Raw genomic sequence first — 24,748 nt, 5'->3', positions numbered from 1 at the left:
AATGAGGATAAAATACACATTTTTATATTCTAATATCCAAAACATTAAAAAAATATATAAAAAAATAAAAATCACTAGAAATTTTCCTGGGTAGAAAATGGTTAACAAATCTTTACCAGAAAAAATGCTGAGAGGTTGAATAAATGAAAATGAATGTGGCTACAGAGGTTAATCTGTGGCCAATCCACATAGAACTCATCAAGTTTCTATATGACTTTTCCCTTAAGGGCAATACTTAGTTTCCATTTTCAAACAATATTTATATCATAGCTGAGAAACATGCTCAATACAGAGTTCCCTTTCTCTGGGATTAGTTTAAGGCGGTATCCTAAAATTTCACAGAATGAGTGACAGTATATGAAAGATAAAAACCAGTGGGGTCAGTGAAAGAAACTATGTTGCTGACAATTTTTATGGTAAAGAAATGTCACTTCTAATCTTTGAAAACAAGCTAAAAAGAGGATTCTGAAATATGTGATTTTCCAAGTATCAAAAAAGATGTTATATAGCACATTTTGATAATTCACACAGGCGTACAAATGCTGCAGTATCATCTTTGGGGGAAAAAATAGCCACCAACAACCAATTTTTCTTTTACTATGCATTTTCTTCCAGAAACGCCACTGCTCTCTGGTGCCCAGTAAGAGAACATTTCTTCACAAGACTCCTTCCAAAGAAACTGCTGTTTCTGTCTCCCTCTTTGAACTGTAGGAATAAATCCTTTAAGGTCACCAAGGACATCAGCTGTGTGGATGCAGAAGTCACTCTCAGGTCACTCCACACTTGACTAGCAACAAGTTCTGACACAGCTGGCATTCTCAGTTTAAAAAACTTCTCTGTGGGACCCCAGGATCCCACATTAGTTCTCTTAAAGCTGTATTTTCAGAAGGAACTTCTTCAAAGTTTTCCTTCTCACCTCTCCCCCCAATCTCAACACTGAGAGTACATCCTTGACTACTCTTTTACTCACAGGTGCACCCATGTGGTCAAACTCTGCCTCTTCATCCCTTGGGAAGGTTGATGGTTTATAGCACTTACCAGGTATTATAATTCAATGCAATTCATTTTTGGTGTTGTATAATATTTCTACAAAGACAATGAAATGCATTCTATTTTGAACAACACTGGTACTACTCAATATATCCTCTAAAATGTGAAAATATTTTTCTGGGGTATGCAACTGGTACTGCAGTCACTAGATTATAGGATATAGAAAAACATATTTTACAACTAATGATTCAAACTGCTTTTCTAGTAGTTCCTGCTATTTATGTAGTTCCACCACCTGTGTAATAGATTCCATGTTGCTCTGAAAGGCCAGTGATATGGAACTAGAAAAAACATATTTTTATGAATATCTGGATTTTAAGGCTGTATCTCTTTGAGGCTGGGAAATACCTCACCTGGGAGGGTATACACCTCATTGTGTGAAGCTCCAGGTTCAAACTTCAGCACCACATGAAAACATACAGACACCAAGGGAAGATCTATTAGAGCAGTGCTTTGGTATCCCTCTCACTCACGCCCTCCTCCCCCTCTCTATCATTATCTCTGTGTATCTGGAATAAAAAAAAGAATAAAGAAAATATGGCTCAAGAATGAGGAGATTATGTATGTACAAAACCATGACTACGTAATGACAAAAATCTCATTATACTTTTAGTTGGTGTTTCATGTTGTTGATAATATAGCTTAGTAATGTTTTGAGAGAAATGTTGATTTCTTGAGTTTCTTTTAAGAATAGCCCTTGATATTCTCAGTTCATTTTTCTGTTGTTTCTTGCTTTCAAAAATTTTTACTATAAATGTCCCAAGTTATATTAAAATAAGTTACTACAGCTTATGCAGTCACTTGACTAATTTTTATCATTATTAGAAGTTTTAGTGTGTTCCTATTATTGTTTCTAGGGTGTTTTATTTATTTAGAGCTTTGTTCTGCTCTGGTTTATGATAGTGCAGGGGATTGAACCTGAGACTTGGATCCTCAGGCATGAGAGTCCCTTTGCATAACCATTAGACTATCTCCGGGCCCTTCCTATTATTATTTCAATGGCTAGTTTCCTTCTTGCTAGATTGACTATCTAATGATTCTTCCTTTCTGGATTTCTTACAACTTAATTTTTGGATTTTCAAAATCAAGTACAATAAATCAATTGTATATATTTCTTTTTTTTAATATTTATTTTATTTATTGCCTTTTGTTGCCCTTGCTGTTTTTGTTGTTGTAGTTATTATTGTTGTTGTCATTGTTGGATAGGATAGAGAGAAATGGAGAGAGGAGGGGAAGACAGAGAGGAGGAGAGAAAGATAGACACCTGCAGACCTGCTTCACCGCCTGTGAAGCGACTCCCCTGCAGGTGGGGAGCCGGGGCTCGAACCGGGATCTTTATGCCGGTCCTTGTGCTTTGCGCCACCTGCGCTTAACCTGCTGCGCTACAGCCCGACTCCCCCTGTGTATATTCCTAATGGCAACCTACAAGGCCAGGAAGTTAGTTCTGATAGTTGAGACTAGGACTCAAATATGAGACTCCAGTTTCCATCCCTGGCACTATAGATGGCTGACACAAAGGTATCAGACAAATCATTTACAAGTTCTAGATATGAACTTTGAAGTTGCCAGAAAATACATGACGTATATTGTTCTTTAAATATATTTTTAATTGACAGTATAGACAGAAGTTGACAGGGGGAAAGGAAAGGAGGAGAGAAAGAGAGACATCTGCAGCACTGTTTCACAACTTGTGAAGTTTTCCCCCTGCACATGAAGGTTGGGGACTAGAAGCCAGTTCTATGGCATGATATATGTACTCAACTACTGCCCAGCCCTGATGATGTAAGATACCAGTCAACCTGAATTATTAGATTGCTAAACACCATTTCCAAGAATAGAAGACTATTCAGAAGTAAAACCTTAGAAATTGCATGTATCTGGGGATATATGTTTGATCTTGATGTAAAAAAGAAAACACATCTCTTACAATAATAAAAAGTCAAACTGTGTTCTCTGCTAACACAGAAAATTTAAGAAAAACAAATGCACCGCAACTTTTCCCATAAACCAGTATTCTTCACTGACACATGTCAATATTTCTCCGAGTTCTTGATTTTGAACTGTTTGTTCACTCTTTATAGCATTTTCAGATAATAAATTCCTTAATATAATATATATAATGATATATTTATGTATCTTTATATATTCTTTACATATATAAAGATATAAAGTACAGATTTATATGCTTTGTATGTTTATATGGAGCTACAATTTTATATAAACAGGGGTCTGTTTCTCTGTTCTTTCCCTAATGACCAACTTGCCTGAGATACTTACTAACTCAAGATACATTGTAAGGAGTGGAGAAACATTTCTTTTTCAGAGGTATGTCTTGGTAGTTCACTTAAAAATTCAGAATCATCTCACACTTTCATAAAAATCTTTTTGACATTTTGGATGGAATTGAATCTGTGGGTCTGAACTGATGTTTTTGATTTTAATAAATGTGACTGTCATCTTATTCACTATTTCAAGATAATATTTGTTTCAAATATTATATTTACTTTTACTATAATTTGTTTTCACTAGATTTATGATTGTTCGCTAGTTTTATGATTATTTTTATGATTATGATAAACTGGATGGAAATATATTTATAATACTGCATTTGGCTGCTAAGTTGTACAGGATTTCTATTCTGTATTGCCAAGTGAAATTACTGTTTTATTTGTACATGGTGACTCTTGTAGTACATATAACTCAATACATTCAACTTCTTTTGTCTAAAATAATTTGGAAAATATTGCAATTATTTATATTTTCTTTTAAAAATTAACTCATCCTATTTTAGTTAAATAGATAAACTACTGTAACACTGTTTTATTGCTTGTGAAACTTCTTTGCCTGACATTAAATTCAGGTCATTGCTCATGGCAAAGTGTCCACTAAATCAGCTCTGCCACTGTCCACTACCCCCAACTTTATTTAATTAAAGGTTTTTTTCCACTACAGATTAATTTACTTATATCCACATATTTTATCTTAATTTATTTTGTTGCTTTTCCATTGAATTTTTCCATTTTACCTATATTTTCTATATATTTCACATGCTTCTATATACATTTAGAAATACCTTGATCTCTCCACATTTGTCTCTTTTCTTTCTGGTTCCTTAAAAAAAAATTCTATCACAGGCCAGGTGGTGGCGCACCAGGTTAAGCACACACATTACAGTGCACAAGGACCCAGGTTCAAGCCCCTGGTGCCCACCTGCAAGGGGGAAGGCTTCACGAGTGATGAAGCAGGGCTACAGGTTGTCTCTCTATATCTCTTCCTTTTTATCTTCCCCTCTCCTCTAAATTTCCCTCTGTCTCTATCCAATAATAAATAAATAAATATATATTTTAAATCTATCACTGCTCACTTTTGTCATTTTATTATTTCTATTGATCTGATTTCTATTAATTCTGGTTAAAAGGTAAATAAATCACCAAATTTTATAAGACACACTTTTAATTTGTGTTGTTTATCTAGTTTCCAAAATGCTTTCAGTTTTTGCAGCATAATTTACTTTAATGAAAATGTTTCTAAGCATGCAATTCTTGTTTTTGTAAGTTACTGTCTTTTCAAAGATTATTACTTTATTATGGGAAGGCCAAATGTTGTGTTATATACAATAATGATTCTTTCCTTTAAAAAGTACCATACAGGGAGTCAGGCGGTAGTGTAGCGGGTTAAGCGCACATGGCGCAAAGCACAGGGACTGGCAGAAGGATCCAGGTTTGAGCCCCCGGCTCCCCACCTGCAGGGGAGTCGCTCCACAGGTGGTGAAGCAGGTCTGCAGGTGTCTTTCTCTCCCCGTCTTCTCCTCCTCTCTCCATTTCTCTCTGTCCTACCCAACAACCAGTGACATCAAAAACAACAATGATAACTACAACAACATTAAAAAGACAACAAGGACAACAAAAGGCAAAATAAATAAAAATAAAAAATTTAAAAAAAGCACCATACATATTTAGAGAAAGACCACTCACAAATTATTGGATGCAATATTCCATGCAGATGTATTTTCACATATTCTATCTCTTTCTTATATTTTACTTTCCTGACTTATCAATTCATGAGAAAGGTCTGTTAAAATTTCTCACATGACAATGAATTTATCACTTCTTTATGGCAATTCTGCCAAATATTGCTGTGAAACTGAAAAACTAGACTAAAGCTACATACAACTTTATATATTCCTGATGAGTTTGAAATGTAAATTAAAGGGAAGTATTTAAAGTACTACTTTGGTAAAACTCTTGCTTAATCGTAAGACACCAGAGACATCTTTTCTCCTTCCTTTCTTTCTTCCTTGCTTCTTGAGACATTTTTCTTTTTTTCTTTTTATTTACTTATTTTATTTTTTGCCTCCAGGGCTATCACTGGGCCTCAGTGCCCACACTACAAATCCACTGCTCCTGAAGGCTATTTTTCCCATTTTCTATTGCCCTTATTATCATTATTATTAGATAGAACAAAGAGAAATTGAGAGAGGAGGGGAAGGCAGAGAGGGGGAGAGAACGACACTTGCAGACCTGCTCCACAGCCTGAGAAGTGACCTCCCTTCAGGTGGGGAGCTGGGGGCTCAAACCAGGATCCTGATGCTGGTCCTTGCATTTTGCGCCATAGTAACCTGGTGTGCTACCACTGGCCCCCAGAGACATCTTTCTTTTCATTAGTGTGTTTCCTGTATATCTTCTTCCTTTTTTAATTTATTTTTTAATAAATCAATGTTTACAATATTGTAGAATTAATTTGTAATGTGTGGCTTTAGGTTTTAAGCAGCTAGGGTTTTTTTTTTTTTAAAGATAAAAATCTAACAATCGTTGCTTTTTACATATTTTTTTCTTTTTCTTTTTCAGGGTTATTGCTGGGGCTCAGTGTCTGCACCATTAATCCACTGCTCCTGGAGGCTATTTTTTTCCCCTTTGTTGCCCTGGTTGTTTTATCATTGTTGTAGTTATTATTATTGTTTTTATTGCTGTTGTCATTGTTGGATAGGACAGAGAGAAATGGAGAGGGGAGGGGAAGACAGAGGGGGAGAGAAAGACAGACACCTGCAGACCCGCTTCATCACCTGTGAAGTGACTTCCCTGCAGGTGGGGAGCTGGGGTCTCAAACTGGATTCTTACACAGGTCCTTACGCTTTGTAGTTCACTTAACCCACTGCACTACCTCCTGACTCCCTGGTTTTAATATTTTTTTGTCTGCTCTGGTGTTTCATCACTCAGGGATGATTCTTCCAGATAAAAGCAATAAAACAGAGCAACTGAGAAGCAGAGAGAAAAAAAGTGGGTTGGGGGACTAGAAGACCAAAATTATCTTCAATTTAATGGGGGTGTTGGCAAAGCAGAGCACTATCCAAGGAAGCCATTGTGCTGCCTTATTCATTCCCATGTGGTGAAATAATTATGTCCACATACATTCATGTGACTATGAATATAGTTGGGATGATTTCTATCTTCTTATTTTGTTATATATGTAATTTTCTTTTTTCTCAATTCTGGCTTTCATATGAATGAAATGATTTTCTATTTGCTTTTGTTTTCTGTTTTAAAACTATGGTTGACATGACTTGATTTTTATGTTTTCAGTGGAAAACCTAGAAATTGTAGCAAACATTAATCCTATTCAAGTACTTGGTTCCTCTCCAGACATTAGTTTCCTTTTGCTCCTACAGCCACTACTCAATAACCATTTTTCTATATCAGAGTGTATGTTCACTATTTCCTTTTAAAAAAGCATATTTTTTTTCCTCCAGGGTTATAGCTGGGGCTTGGAGCCAGCACTATGAATACACTGCTCCCAGTTGCCACCCGCCACCCTTGTTTTCCTATTTTATTGGACAGGACAGAGAGAAACTGATAGAGGAGAGGTCAATAGAGAGGGAGAAAAAGATAGATGCCTACAGACCAGCTTCACTGCTTGCTAAGTGTCCCAGCTGCAGGTGCAGAGCTGGTGCTCCAACCTAGATCCTTGCACAGGTCCTTCTACATAGTACTATGGGCTCTTAAGAGGGTGTGCCACCACCTGAACCCACTTGTTTGTTTATTAACTTTCAGGCCTCACATATTTACAGTTCCAGTAATCATAACTGACTCTGTTTCTTCAATCTTTTTATTAGAGAGAGGGAGAGAGGGAAGGAGGGAGGGGGAGAGGGGGGGGAGAGCAACAGCTAGGGGGTGGGGAGCATCACAGTGCTGCTGCACCTACTGCTTAGGTTACCCCACACAGGGCTGGCGGTGCTCAGATTCATGACATCCTGTGTGAAAAGGAATGCGAATTGCCTGGGAGCTATTGTCTAGCCTGTACTTAGCATTCTCTTCACATCCACAGCATCCTTCTGATTCTTCTTTCAGAAGTATATTAATTAAAGTCCTTTAAGTAAAGTCTGTTTTGCTAAGCTCTTAATTTTTGTTTAATTTATTCCACCCTTGCTTTTACCTTTGCTTTTAAAATATTTCATTTTTTATCGAGTCTCCAATATTGCTACTCTGTGGCTGTCATTAGTGTATAAATGTTTTCCTCTCCAGTGCTTCACCACTTGAGTCTGACTTTTTCAGACAGAGATAGAGACACAGAGATATATCAAAGCATCAATGTTTCATTCCATGTGGTGTAGGCCAGAGTCAAACTTGCTCATACATATGCCAAAGCTGCTCACTATGCAAGTGAGTTATTTTACAGGTCATAAGTATATTCTTATGCGTGTGGCAAGAAATTGCTTTTTCTCACAAATGTACTTTAAAGTGTCAAGAACGATTTGTTATTTATTTCATATTAATGGTTATGGAAGTAAATTTCTTTCTTTTTAAATTTTTTATATTATATATTTATTTATTTGATAGAGACGATAAGAAATTGAGAGGAAAAGGGAAGATAGAGACAAAGATACATGTGCAGTACTGCTTCACCATTCTACAAGTCCCCCCCCATCTGGGGACCATGGGCTTCAACACCCATCCTTGTGCATTGTAGTATATGTACTCAACCAGGTGTCCCACCGCCTGTGTTCACTTTTTTTTTTTAAATACAGACAGAGGCAGAGAAAAAAAGTAAATGATCACATGATCACAACACAGAATCTTCCTTCAGTGTGGTTCAGACAAGGCTAAAATGTGTATTGCACATACAGCAAAGCAGAACACTTATTCAAGTGAGCTATTTCACTAGCCTGGCAGTGAATTTCCCTATACAGTTTTGGTGTGTGACCAATTAGGCTTCATAATTCTGAAGGTCAATATCTTTCATTAGTTGCCTCTGTCATTGAGACCTTCTAATTTTAATTCATTCATTCATTCATTCATTCATTTGTTCATTTTTTGTCTCCAGGGTTGTTGCTGGGGCTTGGTACCCACACTGTAAGTCCACTGCTCCTGGAGGCCATTATTTCCCATTTTGTTTCCCTTGCTGTTATACTTGTTGTCATTATTATTGTCATTGCTGTTGTTGGATAGGACAGAAAAATTGAGAGAGGAGGGAAGACAGAGAGGGGAGAGAGAAAGACAGACACCTGCAAACCTGCTTAGCCTCCTGTGACGCGACCCCCCTGCAGGTGGGGAACCAGGGGCTCTAACTGGAATCCTTATGCCGATCTTTGGGCTTTGTGCCACATGCACTTAACCCGATATGCTACCACCCAACCCCCTTAAATTTTTATTTTTAAAATTTCCTATTTTATTTTATTTTCTGGAACAACACTCAGCTTTGGTTTAGTGGCAGAGGGATTGAACCTAGCACCTATGGTGTCTCAGGCATGAAGTCTCTTTGCATAATTATTATGCTATCTCCCAACACAATGACTCCTCATATACTATTTATTTCCATTTCCTGAGACTTTCCACTGAACTGTCTTAAACTTTCTTTTGTACATTCCATAACTTTTCACTCCAACAATTTCCGCATTATTTCTTTGGTTCCATATTCTAGTCCACTAACTCACAAATCTGCTATGTAGTCAGGTCAATAAATTTTTATTTCAATAATTATGTTTTTCCTCTCTAGTTATTATATTTGGCTCTTTATCAAGTATGTTATTATGTAATGGACTGTTCTTCAGTATATTTATTTTTTATTTCTAGATAAACTATCACAATTGTGTAACTTTTACACATATCTAAAATTCTTATATATGATTTTATGATCTTTTATTATGGTTAAGCTTTTAATGATTATCTCTTACGCATTTTATATTTTTATTGTAGTTCGTTTCCTGGAGCTTCATCCATTTGATTCTTTATCATCTGTCTGTAAAATATAGTTTCTCTAGAGAGGATTTGCTGTTTTTTTCTTCCAGAAACAGAGGGTATTTATGATTCATAAATATTTTCAAATTAAAAACTTAATTAAAGATTTTTTTAAGTAAGATTTACTTATTTAATTACAGAGAGGGATCACTCAGGATGTGCACAGATGTTCCAATTTGAGATTACAAACCCTTTTTTATTTTTGCCTCCAGGGTTATTGCTGGGTCTTGGTGCCAGCAGCACTATGAATCCACTGCTTCTGGAGGACATTTTTTTCCATTTACTGGATATCACAGAGAGAAATTGAGATGGGGAAGATAGAGAGGGGGGAGAAAAACAGACACCTGCAGTGGCCCACCCTCCCCTGCAGGTGGGGAGTTAGAGGCTTGAACTAGGATCCTTGTATTTAGTATGATGTGCACTTATCCCAGTGTGCTACCACCCAGTCTCCCACAAATCCTGCAAATCCTGTATTCTACCAATGAGCTACTCCTTGGCCTCTGATTTTTTTTTTAATTCTTCAAATGGTTTACATAGAAGTTAGTTTGTGGTTAGGAATTTCTAGTCTCCCACATCCCAACCACAAGTTTCCACCTTCAGTTCTAATTCACAAGTATATCCCCATAATCTCCAAGTCAAGCTCATATTTAGACCTATTGAGTGAAATTTTCAGTGTTACCCTTACCACCCATCTTGTGCAGGCTTACATCTTGTCCTTAGTATATGAGACCCATTAAATCCAAACTTTTAAGGCACTAGCAATTACAAGATACACCCAACTGACTAGAGAGATGACTTTCCCTCAATGCAATAATGACCCCTAAAGGTTTTCTTTGGACAGATACAAGCATAAGCATTAATGGCTACCTTTCAAAATACATTTTTGTGTTCTTCTCAGACATAATAAAAAATGACAGTTGGATTAATAGTCTTTTTTTCCTGTGTTTAATCCTGTTTTACATTTTGTTTGAATCTTTTACTATATAAAATGACAAAGTAAAAAAAAAAATCATCAACAGATACACTGATTGGCCTATGAGATCAGGTAAGACTAGCCTGAATGATAAGTTGTAGATGCTACCATGATGCCAACTATAGACAGAGACTTGGCAGATGTGAGGGAGAAGATCATATAAAGAGGTAGAGAGGATACAGAACTTAATGGGTATCGAAGCAGGACCATCTGGACATTGGAGGAGAAACAAAATCATATCACATGTAACAAGAAGCAGAGTGACAAGGTGGCAAATGGTTACAGAAAGATTCAGAGAGGCAGATGGGAACCAGATGCTCAACACAGGAATTGTATGAGAGAGGCCCTGAGAAGGATTCTATCACATGACCTTGTAAACATTTAAAAATATCCCTTTAAATTCTGGTTTGACAATATACTATAAGAAGAAAGAGTAAGTAAGACAAGTAAGAAAGCAGAGAGGCTTTTGCAAAGTACAAGCAGGAGAAAATAGGCCAAAACTAAAAACAAGCAATACATGTCCTGGAGCTCTGTGTAAATTATATATCTATATCTATATCTATATCTATACATGTATGTAGTTGTACAGTCAAAACAGACTTCAGCTATACCCTAACGAAAGTTTTCAGGAAGGAAATTACTTGCAAAACTGGCTGGCTGAGAACAGTAAAATATCCTGTTTTTTTTTTGTTGTTTTTTTTTTATTACTCCAGGGTTACTGCTGGGGCTCAATGCCTGCACCATGAATCCACTGGAGGCCATTTTTCCCCCTTTTGTTGCCCTTGTTGTTGTAGTCTTGTTGTGGTTATTATTGTTATTGTTGATGTCATTCGTTGTTGAATAGGACAGAGAGAAATGGAGAGAGGAGGGGAAGACAGAGAGGAAGAGAGAAAGACACCTGCAGACTTGCTTCACCGCCTGTGAAGTGACTCCTCTGCAGGTGGGGAGCCGGGGGGCTCGAACTGGGATCTTTATGCAGGTCCTTGCGCTTTGCACCATGTACACTTAACCCACTGCGCCACCGCCCAGCCCCCATCTCCTGATATTTTATGGAATGTATTGGTTTCTCTGAACTGCCAATTCATTGCTGATGATTACTTTTAGAAGACATGTTTTCTTTTTCTTTTTATTTTTATTTTTTTTCGAGGGCTGACTTTCAATAGATCGCAGCGAGGGAGCTGCTCTGCTACGTACGAAACCCTGACCCAGAAGAAGACATGTTTTCTAATTTATGGTGAGGAAAAAATAAATGTATCATGAGAGAAATTGGGAAGCAAGTGATATATATATATATATATATATATATATATATATATATATATATGTATGTATATACACACATATAAAATATGTATACATATATAATTTATTTTTAAAGTTTGTATTATCTTTATTTATTTGATAGAGACCACAGAAATTGAGAGGAAGGGAGAGATGAAGAAAAGCAAAGACTCTAGCAACACTGTTTCATTACTTGTGAAACTTTTCCCCTCCAAGTGGGGACTGGAGACTTGAACCTGGGTCCTTGCATATTTTAACAGGTACCATCAACTAGGTGCACCACCACCTAGCCCATATATGTGTGTGAGTGTGTGTGTGTATTCTCTTAGCACACAGGTTCTTGTTTAAATATTTGTAAACATAATTGGAACACAGCCCATACTCACAAAGGTTTACAGAAAGTCCTGCTTAAGCATGGGGAGAATTTTGTGTTCTGCTTATAATATGAAAAGTAGTAAGATACAAATTTGTTGCTTTTGTAAATCAATAAAATGTGTGAGAAAATGCATGTTGTGTTTTTTTTACACCAACCAGGGAAGGCAGCCACTTGTAAATCAAAGGCTTTTTGGCTCCAGTGGAATCTGAATTTGTAACACACACAGCAACCACTACAGAAACATTTGGTCTTGGATACATTATTTAACCTAGCATAAGTTTTTTTTTCTTTAATTTTTACTTCAAAGACTTTAATATTTCCATGAAATGTTAGAGTCAAAGTAAAGAGATATACAATAGTACCTTATATGCCCCCTACTCGCAAACATAAGACTCTTTCATTACCCATACCCCTGCCCAACCAGTAAGTTGGTTAGAAATGATGAAACTATTGATAGTCAAAGTCTATAGTTTACATTAAAATGTACCAAGACTCTGGAAAAAAGAAGCCTTTGTCAGAGGAGTGTCAGATGAAATCAATGGGATTACAGTCAACAATATTGATACACCTTTCCCATAAATTGGGAGTTACTCTCTTCCCTGATCCAGCTTTCTGGTCCTTTTTCCAACCATGACATCATCTCCCCAGACAATAACTAGGAGCCACCTGCATAGCAGATGTCAGGCTCAGGGAAGATAAAAAAAAAAAAAAAAAAAAAACTAGTATAGTCATGGGACCTTTGGAATATAACTAAAATAGGCCTACTAGCTATCAACAAAACAGACACCTCCCCCCAACTCTTCATCTGCACTATTCCAGCCTTTAGGTTCATGATTAGTCAACAATTTGTTTGGCTTTATATGTTAACTCTCTCTCTTTATATGTTAACAGCCACCAGGTTCCAGATGCCAGCATGATGCCAACCAGACTTCCCTGGACAGACAACCCTACCAATGTTTCCTGGAGCCCCACTTCCCCAGAGCCCCGCCCCAATAGGGAAAGAGAGAGACAGGCTGGGAGTATGGGTCGACCTGTAAATGCCCATGTTCAGCAGGGAAGCAATTACAGAAGCCAGACCCTTCCATCTTCTGTACCCCATAATGACCCTGGGTCCATACTCCCAGAGGGTTAAAGAATAGGAAAGCTATTAGGGGAGGGGATGGGATATGGAGTTATAGTGGTGGGAAATGTTTGGAGCTGTACCCTCTTATCCTATTTTTTTAATCAATGTTTCCTTTTTATAAATAAAACTTAATAAAAAATTTTAAAGTATGTGTTCTTCAAGCCATATCCTCTGTGATATTTCATTCTGCCAGTCATAGCAAATGAATGCAGATTTGAGTAGTAAGTGTCATTCTAGAAAATTGTACCTTTTTATGTAACTTTTATTTTATACCTCTTTTAAAACATGTTTCACTTATGAGAGAGGAAATGACAAGCCTGCCATTCTAACATACATGATACTGAGGTTCAAATTTGGGACCTCATCCATTTAAGTTCTATGTTTTACCAATGTACTACCTTGTTGGTCACAAGAACAGATATTTTTAAAAATGTTTATTTTAATTGATAGGAGAAATTAAGAGTAAGAGGAAATAGGGAGGGAGAGAGGGACAGAGTGAGAGGGAGAGAGAGAGAATAAGCATTGTAGTAAAACGTCAATGCTCATGAAGTTTTCCCTCCTGGTGGGCAGCAGGGACCTGAAGTGAGTCCTTGCAAATGGTAACTCATATACTCAATCTGGGGCACCCTGGCCTAGTCCACAAGAACAAAATATTTTTAATATTTATTTATTTATTTATTCCCTTTTTTATTGTTGTAGTTATTGATGTCATCGTTGTTGGTTGTTGGATAGGACAGAGAGAAATGGAGAGAGGAGGGGAAGACAGAGTGGGGGAGAGAAGGATAGACACCTGCAGACCTGCTTCACCACCTGTGAAGCGACTCCCCTGCAGGTGGGGAGCCGGGAGCTCGAACCGGGATCCTTAAGCGGGTCCTTGCACTTTGCACCACCTGTGCTTAACCTGCTGAGCTACCACCTGACACCCAAGAACAAAATCTTAAGGGTACATATTCTTAGTTAGCTCTGGGATTTGTGGAATAAGCTCCCTAATCTCATTACATTCAAAGGAGCTAATGCTCCTATTATCAGTAATAGTTAAAAGAACACTGATAGTTCAAGGCACAATCTGGCAACAGTGATATACTTAATTGAACACACAGAAAGCAAGGTTCTGAGAAACCTTGTATACAATTTATTCGGTTTTTGCCATATTAACAAGTATAATGAGACTGACTTTGTGTCACTGGTGAAAGTGATGAAAGAAAGCATGCTCAGAGATTTGACTTTACAGATCAAGTACCACATAAATAGCATAAAACCCTTTATGTCTGTCCTAAAAGAAGCCCCTTTCCTAAAAATCAGAGTTGAAATTGCTGAAAATGAGTCCTGAATCTGGTTTTGTGAGGGGCTGGCTTAACAAAGCAGATTGAACTACTGACCTCACAGAATATCCAGTGGTAAAGTGATGAAACTCACTGGGAGAGAAAAGGATGTGAAAAGCTGGAATGGGAGGTGGGAGAAGAACTGTTGAAGCTGGGGATAATGAGTACCTACATTCTGATGTCTAGTCTTTACAGACATGACTTTACAGACATAAGTCTTTACAGACATAAGTCTTTACTTACTCTTAAGAGACATACCTAAGCCTATGACAGTAAGTACCCAACTCCCTGGAAGAGAACCCTGAAATATCTGAGGAATTTACATAAGTTTTCTAACTTATGCAAACAGAAATTTGGGGAAATATCTGAGAATAGATAACAAGTATGTGGGATAAGAGACATTTGAGGAACCAAGTAAGAAAGCATTATGCTAAAGTTCACAACTTGTAAACAGTCAAGACAGAATCCTATACCTGGGGTATCTAAATTTGAGTCCAAATTCTTTGTGATTATAGCTCACTGTATCTTCAGAAAGTTCAATAAAAAAGACAAAAAGTACTTCTTTTTAGAAGTCTATAACCTGAGTTACCAGGTAGTTCTCAACCAGTTTCTTGCTGCTATTTTACTGGAATGTGAATTAAACCCAACTTTTCTAACTACTGACTCTAGAGATATACAAAAATAACATCACCTGCTACTCATCCCTACCCATTCTGTCAGCAGGGAAGAAAAGCCTAAGTGTTCTTTCCTAAATGTAAGTAGTCACTCTGGTTCCTTAGCTACAGAAGAATGGTATGTCCACTTTAAAGTTTCATTAGGAAATATACCCTGAGGTTGGAATGTGATAGATTCATGTGATGCATAAATCCAGGGAGGCAAGAGTGTTGGGACGAGAATGGACATCACTTGCTTTAGAAATGTGAGGAAGAGGGCTAGTGAGGATAGACGTCTGTAAAAGCAGCATAAAGAGACTCTCAGTGAAAGCCTAAAGCTCCTGTTGCTTCAGGAGACTGTAATTCACAGGTTCAATAACTGGCCAAAAGACTAAAGCTAAAAATAAAGAGGAAAAGAAAAATCCTCTAAGGAAAATTAACTCAAGCTCAAGGATGTTGTTAGTTGAGGGGAGGAGGGGGGAGGGTGAAGAGAAGAAAAAGGGGAATATATTTTCTTAGGTTTCTGGGGAACCTGAGTTCAGCATATAAGAGAGGGATGTGAAAGGCAAATGTATTTATATTTCCCAATGTCTTTCCTGATTGGTGCTGAATACAATTATCTTTGCTAAATTAAGACTAATTTTGCCAGTTCTAGTCTAAATCAACTCAAAAATCAATGGTCCACTGCAGAGTCCCCCTGAGGGGGAAAGCAAAGGCAAGAGAGACAGGCCTGGCAAAGTAGGTCAAGTGCCTCTGTGCTCCCGAGCCTGCTCTTCTATCCATCAAGTTGATAGGCACAAATAAATAAATAACAGAAGGAACAGCTCCGTGAATGGTTCCTGATTACAGCAGAAGGCATTGTTGAGGAAGGAAATGAAGTCTGAATAGGGAGAGATTACAGTGTGCCCAACCAGATGCACTATGGGGATATGCACTTTTCATATTCACTTTCACAAGATTTCTCTACTTCAGCAAATAAAACAATTCTATTGATGAGCTCACCCATCCTCATCTATCCTAGCCCACAGGTGGTTTTCAAATGTTATTATAAGGAAGAACTACCCTGGTGTTGTTCACTGTCTAAATGCAGATTCCTTGGTGTCAGAGGCTGAGATTTTGACTTGGGCAGTCTGAGATGAACTTAAGGAATCAGCATTCATCAAGCACACCAGCTATTTTGATGCAGGTTATTGGGGGACACACTTTGAGAAGCACTACTAGTGGGAATGTTTATATGAATATAGACAGATATGCAATTTATAGCATTTGTATTTTCAGTCATGAAGACTGACTCTCAAACACCTTATGTCTATCATATCTGATTGCCAGGGTCCCATTACGGAGACAGAATTGGCTATGTCAATAACAAATGATAAATCTACTTCAGCAAATGTAATTAGCTTCTGAGTTTAGGTATTTAGTTTTTTATTAATGTAATTTATAACTGAATATTCACAATGCCCTCCTGATAAACTTATGTGTTGGGCAACTTCTGAATATTAATTACTGGTTTAATTGTTCAAAATCAAATTTAATGTAGGATTTTTATCTTGGGACAATGTTTTTTTTACATATTTAATTGCAATTACAAGGTGAGAATTATTATGCTTACTATTTATTTATGATTTTTAAAAATGTTTAATCATTCATTGTAGAAATACTTTTAATTAAAATACTTTCTCACACTCTACAGATATGCATGAAACAAAGAGCAAAATACTTTGAGAATGAAAATTGAAATTATTTTACAACTCAAACAGATATCTCTCATATTCTATGTTAGTTTGCAAGTCACTAAGTGAAAATATGACTCAATGAGTGGTGACTGAAATAGGGTCAAAACTATTAATAGTAGAGTCAGCAAAATATCTCATTTGGGCAGGCACCCTTTTGACACCCCATGTGATGCAGGTTTATGCCAGATCCCCACCTCACAGGCGGAAGTTTTGGTGCTGTGCTATCTCTCCTTCCCATGCCTTTGTTTCTCTCTTTCTATGTGAAGTCCTGGTGATGGAGAAAAAAATCCTATAGCCTCCTTAGGAAAGTTGGCTGGTTCCATATGTTAATGTGAAAATTTTAGGAAAATATTTCTTCAAGAGAGATTGAATGTCTACATTTTATATTGAAAAATCACCACTGTCTTCTAGTATGATGTGAACAATCATATCTGAATATTGTTTGCTTGCTTATTTATATGTCCAGAGATCACCGTATGGAAATGTCTCAATAAAAATATGTGGTCATGGAATATTCATCACTGATCCACAAAATACTGTTCTGGAGCTATAAGGCAACTTTTAAATAAGATGAATGTGCATTTTTTTTTTAATTTTTAATTTAAGAAAGGATTAGTGAACAAAAGCATAAGGTAGGAGGGGTACAACTCCACACAATTCCCACCACCCAATCCCCATAACCCACCCTCTCCCATGATAGCCTTCCCATTCTCTAGCCCTCTGGGAGCATGGACCCAGGGTCGTTGAGGGTTGCAGAAGGTAGAGGGTCTGGCTTCTGTAATTGCTTCCCCGCTGAACATGGGCGTTGACTGGTCGGTCCATACTCCCAGTCTGCCTCTCTCTTTCCCTAGTAAGGTGTGTCTCTGGGGAAGCTGAGCTCCAGGACACATTGGTGGGGTCTTCAATCCAGGGAAGCCTAGCCAGCATCCTGGTGGCATCTGGAACCTGGTGATTGAAAAGAGAGTTAACATACAAAGCCAAACAATTTGTTGAGCAATCATGGATCCCAAGATTGGAATAGTGGAGAGGAAGTGTTAGGGAGGTACTCACTGCAAACTCTAGTGTAATCCTGCTTTCAGGTATATATTTTGCAGTAGTTTATGGATACGTGTGCACATACGCTCTCTCTCACAGAAACTGGTGTATGTCTAGGTTATGGGACTTTGTTAGAAAGTGAACTACCTGAGATGAAATTAGAGTGTACTATAAAAGGAAAGGTCTCACCCGAGTAATGAAGCTGAAGGGTTGTCATTCCACACGTGAAGTCTCTGGATACACACTGAGGTGAAGCATGTTGAGATGGCAATCGTTGCTTTGGTTAGGTTGTGATTGGCGGATGCAATATTATTTGGTATGGATTGGGAGAAGCATACGGGAAAGTGAGCCCTATCCAAGGGTGCCAGGACTGGGGGAAGTAGGGGCTCTATAGTGAAGATGTGAGGTTCCTGCTGTCTTAGGGTTCAAAAAGACAATCAATAGTTAATATTATCATCACATTATTTGTTAATTGGGTTAACTTTGAAAAGTCCCTTTGTTATGGTTTGCTGTACAGTACCCAGTATCTTGTATATAGCTGTGCTATTGGAAGCTTCTACATCAAATTGAAAAGCTTCTGCACATCCAAAGAAACTATTAAACAAACAGAGAGACCCCTCACAGAATGGGAGAAGATCTTCACATGCCAGACATCAGACAAGAAACTAATCACCAAAATATATAAAGAGCTCAGCAAACTCAGCCGCAAAAAAGCAAATGACCCCATCCAAAAATGGGCAGAGGAAATGAACAAAACATTCACCACAGAGGAGATCCAAAAGGCTAACAAACATATGAAAAACTGCTCTAGGTCACTGATTGTCAGAGAAATGCAAATTAAGACAACACTAAGATACCACCTCACTCCTGTAAGAATGGCATACATCAAAAAGGACAGCAGCAACAAATGCTGGAGAGGATGTGGGGACAGAGGAACTCTTTTACATTGCTGGTGGGAATGTAAATTGGTACAGCCTCTGTGGAGAGCAGTCTGGAAAACTCTCAGAAGGCTAGACATGGACCTTCCATATGACCCAGTAATTCCTCTCCTGGGGTTATACCCCAAGGACTCCATAACACCCAACCAAAAAGAGGTGTGTACTCCTATGTTCATAGCAGCACAATTCATAATAGCTAAAACCTGGAAGCAACCCAGGTGCCCAACAACAGATGAATGGCTGAGAAAGCTGTGGTATATATACACAATGGAATACTATGCAGCTATCAAGAACAATGAACTCACCTTCTCTGACCCAGCTTGGACAGAGCTAGAAGGAATTATGTTAAGTGGACTAAGTCAGAAAGTTAAAGATGAGTATGGGATGATCCCACTCATCAACAGAAGCTGACCTAGAAGATCTGAAAGGGAAACTAAAAGCAGGACCTGATCAAATTGTAAGTAGGGCACCAAAGTAAAAACCCAGTGGTGAGGGGTAGACATGTAGCTTCCTGGGCCAGTGGGGGGTGGGAATGGGCGGGAGGGATGGGTCACGGTCCTTTGGTGATGGGAATGGTGTTTATGTACACTCCTAGCAAAATGTAGACATATAAATCAGTAGTTAATTAATATGAGAGGGGGAAATCAATTGAATGTGCATTTTTATACTCAATGTAGAAAGTAGTGGCTACCATGTATAAGTATGTTAAACATGCTTAATAATAATGTCAAAATTTGTAAAATTTGCAGATGAATATTCTAGCCAACATGAGGTTTAACAATACAAAATACAAATACAAAGGGGAAAATGAATTTTGTTATTAAGAACGGAAAACATAACCACTCAGGAGTATGCACATTTAAAAAACATCCATATAGAACATTTGGAACTAAGTTTTATATTTAGAAAGGTGACAGGATACAACCCCAAAGTCCAAAATAAAATTAAATGTATACTATTTATAAAACCATGAAATGTTCAATATTAGTAAGTGTAATGAAGCATACTGAAGTTCTTTATATATATTTAAGAAATATTTCTGAGATAAACTAAAGATCACCTACATTAGAGCAGGAATGAACATTTTATGGATTGGAACACATAAACATGTACAGTTATCAACTTTTCTACAATTGATCAATATATTCAATTAAAATCTCAGCAGTTTTGCCTTGATTTTTCTTTGCTTATTTTTTTTTTAAGATACAGAGACAGAAACATAAAGAGAAGCACCAAAGTATGGGCCACACACGTGGAAAAGCAGCACACTATCCTGTTGTTGAAGTTTCTTTTTTCATTTGATTTTTAAGGTAAGTGGTAAACTTTTTCCAAAGTTATAGAACTTATACAGAAACTCTAGGAAAGAAAGAACAAAGGTGAAATGTCTCCACTGATTTGAAATAATATTTTTAGTAAATCCACGACACGGACATACCTTAACAACTAATCAAACGGTTTATCAAGAATATGTCTTTATATATATGTATGTGAGCCAGATGTATGGCAAAGTGCCAAATAATGTTGTGAGAAAATATGACCTAGCAATTAAATAATGCTAAGCTACTGGAATTCTCAAATACGACTAAAACAAAAGCTTGCTCTTCTCTGATACTGCACAAATGTAAACTTCTAATAGTATATAATGTAAGTAGAAAATAAATGCTACAAACTTCTATAAAATAGCTGTATAAAAATAATGTATCTTAACACTTTAAAAACCATTAACTAATCATAAAACAATTAAAATTAAGCATAACCATTAAAATATTTAGGAAGAAAGCCTGAAACTAAGTAATAAACTGAATGTAGATTTATATCACAGAGTCTCTCACCTTTGAAAGGCTTTTATATTGCCTGATATGTAAGGATAATCTCACATATACCTCCAATGGTATCTGAAGTCATTTTTCAAAAACAGACTATATAGTACATAGAATTTGACATCTGAGGACCACAGAGGTGTAAAGAGAGAGGAAGTCATGGGCATTTGTGGGACTACAATAGGTAAAATAAAAATCAGATTTTTAAGTACCCTTTCCTGATAATATAATTATTTGTACTTCTCTGCATTAATTTATATTCTATCTTTAAATATTAGCTTTAGCATTTCTACAGAGTAATGTTATGTATTTTCCTTGAATATACTACTGTTCATAAAATTATTTGTAGTGACTAGATACTTCTATGCCTGATTGGGACCAACTTTTGATAAGCTCTAGTTATTATCTATACCACCTCTATTTAATTATGAAAATTCCATTTTGTTCTCAAGAACTAGGTAATTCAACTAGTTCAGTGGTATATTCATGAAAAGATTTTTAATTGTGTTTATGATCAAATATATCAGTAAATAAAGAAATATGGTAACACTTTATTAAAGTACTTAAGAATTTCTAGAAAAGCACATAATATCCCAGCTACATGAAAATATACTAGTTCATATAAATATGTCTCTACATATTGTGTTAAAAAACATCTTTGGGGGGACCAAGTGGTAGCGAAGCGGGTTAAGTGAACGTGCTGCTAAACCAAGGACCAGTGTATGGATCCCAGTTGGAGCCCTCGGCTCCCCACCTGCAGAGGGATCGCTTCACAAGTGGTAAAGCAGGTCTGCAGGTGTCTATCCTTCTCTCCTCTTCTCCCTTCCTCTCTCGATTTCTCTCTGTACTATACAACAACATCAATGGCAACAATGACAACAACAAGGGCACAAAATGGGAGAAATGGCTTGCCAGGACCAGTGGATTCATTGTGCAGGCACTGAGGCCCAAAAATAACCCTGTAGGCAAAAAAATATATATATATATATATATATTGTCGAGACTCAAGCCAATAACAAATGGATCCAATAATATGTCAATTTAAAAATTTTGAGTTCTCAGAAAAGACATATTTTCTGTGCAAAAATGCATCATGACATTTTTGTTTATATATATATTTATTTTCCCTTTTGTTGCCCTTGTTTTTATTGTTTTATAGTTATTATTGTTGTTGTTATTGATAGGACAGAGAGAAATGGAGAGAGGAGGGGAAGACAGAGAGGGAGAGAAAGACACCTGCAGACCTGCTTCACTTCCTGTGAAGTCACTCCCCTGCAGGTGGGGATCCGGCGGCTCGAACCGAGATCCTTACACCGGTCCTTGAGCTTCGAGCCACATGATCCCCATCATGACTTTTCTGTAATTCAATATATGAAAGACATATCGATGATTGATCGATGCAAACTTTGAGGTATAACATTCTTTCAATTCTGAGATTTTGATGTTCATGCAGGTCACATTTCATGCACCATTTCTGATACTACACACAGTTCATTTCATCTACATAAAACCACAATTGGAAGGAAGACTTTTCATGGTATTCATTAGTGGACAATCCTGCAAGAAGGAGTCAGTCAACACCACTGTGGAGAGTTTGTTTCCATATGTGGTGATTGAGGGAAAGCATTATTATTTCCTTCTAAACTGGTGGATATTATTTCAAAGTCATGCTTTTCCTAAAGAGTGGATGGTCATAATTGGAGGTCTATGGTTTAATGTGCCTGTAGGCTAAATAAATCAATTAAAGTAATTGTTATGGGGGTGTGGGTTTATTTCTTTATATCTTTCTTGGACATATTAAACATGTTAATGACACTGAGTTTTCTTTGTACTTAGTAGCACTTATTACTGCAACTATATTACATTTAAAGACATCTTTATCTTCTAGTATATTCACATATGCATTTTTTTGGCTTCCAGGGTTATTGCTGGGGCTCAGTGCCTACACCATGAATCCACTGCTCGTGGAGACCATTTTTTTCCCACTTTCGTTGCCCTTGTTTTAGCCTTGTTGTGGTTATTATTGTTGTTGATGTCGTTCTTGTTGGATAGGACAGAGAAATGGAGAGAGAAGGGGAAGACAGAGAGGAGAGAAAGACAGACATCTGCAGACCTGCTTCACTGCCTGTGAAGCAACTCCCCTGCAGGTGGGGAGACAGGGGCTCGAACCAGGATTCTTATGATGGTCCTTGGCGTTTTGTGCCACGTGCGCTTAGCCTGCTGTGCTACCATCCGACCCCCCTACATATGCACTCTTAAACATGTTATGAAAAAGAGAAGATTATTCTGAGCAGGCTTGATTTTGAATCCCAGTTCCGCCATTTATTGACTATGTGACCTTGGACAACTCACAGTAAGATTTAAGTGCCATAAAAGGCACTGATTTACCTAATTGTTACAAGAATTGGAAGTTATATATATACACATATATATAATGTATTTTATAACCATTGTCAACTACAAGGCACTATTAAGTATTAGGTTAACTTTACTTTTTCATTGGTTGACTTATTTTCAGCTTTATATTCTCTCTTCAGAAATTGAGGAATTCTTATTCCTGAGAGTTGTCCCCCAAGACTCATTAGTGCTGGAGGACATGTTAACATGGTTTTAGCCATGGGGCTCCCACAATGCTTTCTATTTCCCATTAGTCTATTCAAAACCGTTCATGGGCTATATGTGTTCCTTTTATTTCGAAAGATTTACTTTCATTTATTCTACATCCTTCATTCACTGCTAAAAATATTATTCCACCTAGATCTTATATATACATTTATCTTATTCCTTTACTCCTTACATTTCCCTAGCAGTACAATGAAGACACTTTGAAAACTGAACTTATAAAAGAACATCTTGTGTTCACGTAGTTATGCAGTGTGCTTTTTAAAAAAGAGTAGCACTCTTCTTTTAACCTACTTATTCACAGACTTCAATGAAGACTGTCCTTTACTTTAAGGAGTTTGCATTTTTTCCAGGTTTTGTCTCTTAATTCCAATTTCTTTCGTGTTTCTTGGGAAGAATAATTCTCTTAGTTTCTGATCTATGGTGGTAATGTAAAAGATTCTAGGATCCACCTCGCATAACACCTCCCCACCTCTTTTTTTTTTTTTTCTCTTTCAGCTCCTGGTCACCTTTCATGAAATACCACTTTCAAATTCCAGCAAACTAATTTAAGTTCTGATGTTGGATTTATTAATAGCAGGTTGTGTACACACACACACACACACACACACACACACACACGTGTATATATAAAGCTAATGGAATGTATGTCAAGTGGCCCAGCTATTATAAAATTAAATAAGTACAACACTTAAGGCAAGTTTTCTACTCTATCCTTTAAATCACATTGCAAATTTGTGAGGTCAGTAAGAAATTATCCATGTCTAATGGCCTCCTGAAGAGATACCACAAGCTACCTCTATAATCTGTTATAATGTTTAACAACTTCCATTCCTTAAAAAAATTCCTTCTTTTTTTAAGAGGCAACCTGCAGTGTGTGAATAATTTATTTTCTTGAACATCTAAATATTTTCCTATTTAGTTGAATTTTCTTGGTTTTGGCTTTTCAGCATTTTTAGTTTTATATGCTTTTGAATTAATACTGAATTTAATATGTGTGGTGATGTTAAAAAATAAAGCAAATAAACAAAATAAGGAACCCTTACTGTGGAATAGGATTTTCAATAATGGATGCTCCCTTGGAGATGACCTCTTCCAGTTTGAAGATAAACTATGCCAGTGATCATATATTAACTTACTACCGAACTCACTAATTAGCACATATAACTACTAATATTCTTCTACTTTATTCATCATATTTTTGGACATTAAATACTGGTATAAATATACTTTCCCACAGTAACGAATACTTTATGATAGAAATAAAAATATAAATGCCAACAGAAGAAATTGATCTGCCAGTTCTAATTTTTTTTGCCGCCAGGGTTATTGCTAGGACTTGGTTCCCACACTGCAAATCCATTGCTCCTGGAGGCAATTTTTCCCCCATTTTTTGTTGCCCTTGTTGCTCTTGTTGTTAATATTCTTGTTATTATTAATGCCATTGTTGTTGGATAGGACAGAGAGAAATGGAGAGAGGAAGGGAAGACAGAGAGGAGGAGAGAAAGACACCTGCAGACCTGCTTCACTGCCTGTGAAGTGACTCCCCTCCAGGTGGGGAGCCGGGGGTTTGAACTGAGATTCTTAT

The sequence above is a fragment of the Erinaceus europaeus genome, chromosome 20 (assembly GCF_950295315.1).
Source record: "Erinaceus europaeus chromosome 20, mEriEur2.1, whole genome shotgun sequence".
NCBI classification, from domain to species: domain Eukaryota; kingdom Metazoa; phylum Chordata; class Mammalia; order Eulipotyphla; family Erinaceidae; genus Erinaceus; species Erinaceus europaeus.
This window is presented reverse-complemented; position numbering follows the sequence as displayed.